This window comes from Lagopus leucura, unplaced genomic scaffold (assembly GCF_019238085.1).
Source record: "Lagopus leucura isolate 7727_CA_CO unplaced genomic scaffold, USGS_WTPT01 246-0_obj-0_obj, whole genome shotgun sequence".
NCBI lineage: Eukaryota > Metazoa > Chordata > Aves > Galliformes > Phasianidae > Lagopus > Lagopus leucura.
In genome coordinates this window covers 3,605-8,101 of record NW_024969430.1, presented here as the reverse complement: position 1 = coordinate 8,101, position 4,497 = coordinate 3,605, and positions in this window count along the sequence as shown.

Genomic DNA, 4,497 nt, shown 5'->3' with positions numbered 1-4,497 from the left:
CCCCCCCCCCCCCCCGGGCAGCGTGGGGCTCTCAGCCCAGCTTTAGCCCCTGACGCAGGAGGTTTTATTTCCCTCCCACTGTATTTTTAGCCCTTCTTGCTCCCTCCTGGCCTTTCCAAGGGGGATTAATTCCCTCCTCTCCCACCCCGATAAAGGTACGGAGGTGCCAAGGGGGTCCTCAACTCCCTCCTATGGATGCCCACACTGCGAGGGCTCTATGCCCCCCAACACACACATCACCGCACATCCAAAGGGTGCAATCCCCCCCCCTCAGCTCCATCACACTCAGCTCAACACCTGCCCCTCCCTGGGGTGTCCACAGTGTGCCCCCCCCAGCAAACCCAGCCTCATGCTGGCAGCCTGTCACTGCTTAAAAATAACCCCGGCCTTTCGCGGTGTGGCCGGCGACCTCGCAGGAGGATTGGCCGCGGTGAAGAGTTCACGGCCCCCCAGCCCCCCCTCCCAGTGCCTGTGTCCCATCTGGCCACGCTCAGCTCCAGCTCCTGCGTGTCACGCCAGGGCTTAGGGACGCAGTCCTGCTTGGAGACAGGGCTGGGAGGGGCGCAAGGGTGCGTGGAGATGGGGAAACTGAGGCACCGCACTCTGTAAAATCTTCCCTCCAGGGGCAGAACGCACCGGTGGCTCCTCAGCTCCCAGCACACTGCTGTCACCACTAAGTGACACTGCCACACCACAGTGCCAGCCTGCCTCGTGACGGGGCATCCACGGGCCACCAGCACTGGGCCCCTTGCCCAGCCTGGCCCCAATCCATCACCCGCAGGAGTCCGAGGTCCCCGAGTGGGGCCAACGTCCCCGTCACCCGCTGCGGTGCCCAAGGGAAGGAAACCCACGTGGGCTGGGCGTCCCCAAGCACCACGGCCCTGCGATGGGGTGAGGCAGTGCTGCCCCAGTGCGGGGCTTTGGGAACCCCACGCTGATGGCACTGCAGCACTGCACGCCCCCCACCCCCAGCATTCCCACTCCACCACCGCAGGGTGAGGAGCTCGCGAGCGCGTCCCGCTTTCCTCCGGCGGCACCTCAGGATGCGATGCAGTCATCGCTAATGCATCTGGACTCATTTATGGGGATGAGAAAATGTTTCCAGGTTTCCCACAAAGTCCCATTAAGATCCCAGTATGGCTCTCTATTTTTAGTGCCCCGCATCGACAACGCCTTTCCGAGCCACCCCGGCACTCCGGCACCGCGGGGCACCCTCAGTGCCAGCACCCACTGCAGGGAGTGGGGCTGGGAATGGGGACATGTATGGGGTTGTGGGGATGCAGCCACATCTTTGTGTTCCCAAAGGAGCTGGGTGCAAGGGGGAGCACGGCCCCACCTGACAAGGCAACCCGGGTGCTCCCAAAGGAGCTGAGCGCAGAGCACTGCCCCGTCCTGCAAACCAACCTGGGTGCTGCCATTTCTGGTGTACGGGGTTCTGCACAGCACCCACGGGTGCAGCCCTGCATCCCCCTGCACGCGCCTTTTGCTCAGGAGCATCTGCACAGCTAAACCCAGCAGGAAACAGAAGGAGAAAGGTGCTCTGCAATGGGGCTGGGGACGCAGCCTCCGTGCACAGCCATGGGTGCAGGACCCCCGCAAGCACTGCGTTCCCCACAGCTCTCCCCATTTTGGGGAGCTGCTGGCAGAGCCAAAGCGATGCAGCAGCGCTGCACACATCTAGGGCTGAGGGCTATCTATCTATAGCCATGACCTCAGCGGGAGCCCTGCTCCTTCCCTTATGGGTCCGGCACGGCCCAGACCTGGTAAAGAGATTACGCCGCCGCAGCGCTGAGCTTTTATCCCTCTCTGTGCTCACTGCACCGTCGGGTTTCAATTTCAAAGGCTGCACACACTCACAGAGGACCATTCCCAACAGCAGAATGGGCTGCAAGGCACTGGGTGACCCCAGGACACCCCGCAGCCAAAACGTGCTGCTTGGGGTAGCTGAGCAGAGGGGAATTTCCCCATCTTTTTTCCCCCCCTCTTTTTTACCATCCGACGACGACTCGCTCCTTGCCTCGTGCAATTAAGAGAAATTTGTTTAACAAACTCTCCGGGAAGGCGGCGGGGTGGCTTGCTGCCAGCAGCTCTGCTCACACAGGCCCCGCTTCTCTGCCCCCGGAGACTTTGATCCGAAAAATCAGGGGAGGAAGAGGAGCGGTTCCCCGTCAGCCACACACGGCTTTGGGGTGACCCCACGGGGCACCGCGGGGACGCAGCGCCGACACGGGGACGGTCGCAACGATGCCAGGGTGCACGTGCACACCCACACGCACCCACACACTTCCAGCATCCTCGCTGGCTCCTGGCTTCTCCTCCTCCTGCGATGCCATTTCCATCCAAAACCCTTTACTCTGCACTTTTTCCCCTCATTGGTATTCACGCCGTGCGCCCGCCCGTCCTGGCGCACAGGTTACCAAAGGAGATTTCGCGGCTCGCCTTACACCGCTCGCCGTCTCACTTTCCCCAAAGCACGGGGGACTGCAGGGACACAGCGCCAACCCAGGGTCAGAGCTGGGGAGCTTTGGGGTACCCAAAGAGGAGCCCCCGGCGCAGGGAGCGGCGCCTCTCGGTTTGGGGAAGAAAGGAAACGTCTGGATGGAAAATCAACATTTCTCTCCCTCTCCTTTCTTTCTTTCTTTTTCTTTCTCTCTCTCTCTCTTTTTTTTTTTTCCTTTGAAAGTAAAAATATTTCTTGGGTTTTGGTGATCAGAAACATGTTGGGGGTTTTTTTTGGACAGCAGCCGCTCGAATAGCGTTCTCTCGGCACAGAGGGGCCCTTCGCAAGGAGAGCAGAATACGTCTTAAAAAACAAAACACGAGCCCCTTTTTCTACAAAAAAATAAGAAAACCCCACAAAGTCGAGGGGTCAGCGGGAGGGCTGGGTGCCGGCTCCACAGCCAGGAGGGGAATGCCCAGCTCAGAGCCGGGGATTTTGCCCAAAACGCCGATTACGGATGGCTGCTGGCAGGTGACGGGCGGATTAATGCGCTTTGAAAGCAGCGGCGAGTTAACTGAGAAATCAATCCTTGGCACGGCCCGCCCCGTGCTCCCCGCACCTGGGCAGCGGGATCCTTTCCCAGCTCCTCGCCAGGACTTGGGAAGCACAGGGGCTTGGCGGCGGTGCAGGGCGCTGGGTGCCGGCCAAGCTGGCACGGCGCGGCGCGGCCGCGGGGGATGCCTGCCCGGGGCCGACGTGACGGATGGCGAGGTGGCCGCGTGCCTGCTGCAAGCTGGGACCCAGCAGAGGGATGCCTGCGGGGACCCCCGTGGCTCCATCCTCCGCTCCATCCCCCCTCCCCACCCCCAAAGGGGCTCAGCTTTTCCCTGGTGCTCATTCGAAGCGTGCAAACCGGACCCCAGCAGGGCGCCTCCACCCAACTGCCGTGCGCACGCGGCGTCTCGGGTTCCCCTCTGGGATGTCACCCAGCACTGGTGACGCCACGCACTGCTGGCCCTACCCAGCAAAACTGAGGCACCAACACGGCTCTGACGGGCCTGCTGCACCCCATGGGAGAAACCCCAAACTCACGGCTCCCCAGTATTTAAACTGCACCAACACGCTGCTCACAGACACACGGTTGTGCCTGTGGCCCTCGGCCTGGCTGCAGGGATGGGGCACACGTGTCCCTCTGTCTCCCAGGCATTCAGATTCATGGCGAGACCCAACAGCCCATCTGTCCTTCCCATGCAGGGAGACCCACAGCACCGATACCATCACCTTCCCCACGGCTCTGCACCAAGCACTGGGGTCCTGGCACTGGGCACAGCGAGCGAGCTGGGCACACCGTGCTCAGTGCCACCCTGCGATGTGCCACCACCACCATCCAGGCAGGGGATATTGTGCTCCACTTTGTGCCCAGGTGCACAAGCCACGCATCAATGCTAAATGGCACAGAGGGGTGGGCGCCCATTTAATTCACAGCACTGGGCACCCAGGGGTGCTCCTATGCCACTGCGGAATCACACCAGGGCTGCACCAAAGGGAACCGAGGGAATGTGGCCAGGGTGCAGGGAGAAAAAGCTCTGAGGTGGAGGATGAGAGCATCCTCGCTGGGCAGCCCGGCGCAGGGAGGGAAAAGGCAACGCACGGAGCGATTCCCTGCTCACATCAGGCTTTGTTCCTCGCGGCTCTGCACACTTTGGGCTCCTGGAGGAGGAGAAAGGAGGGAGAATTACGGCTGGGCAGCACGGCGGCAAATTTATGGTGCGCAGCCCAAGTTCAAGGTGATGCCGCAGAGCTGAGGGCCTCATCCTGCCCTAACGAGAGCTCCTGTTCATAAATCGCATATAAGGAAAAAAAAAAAACAGGATCTATTTTTATCTATTTAAAATTAGGGCGGGCAGAAGCAGCGAGGTCCCGGCACGGCGGGCACAGCACGGGGAAAGCCAGGCGCTCCCCAAGGTTGCACTTAAAGAACGGCCCCATTGTTTTTCCCAAACAATGCTCAGCAGATGGGAGAATTGAAAGTGTGTTGCAACCTTCCCTCACTCCCC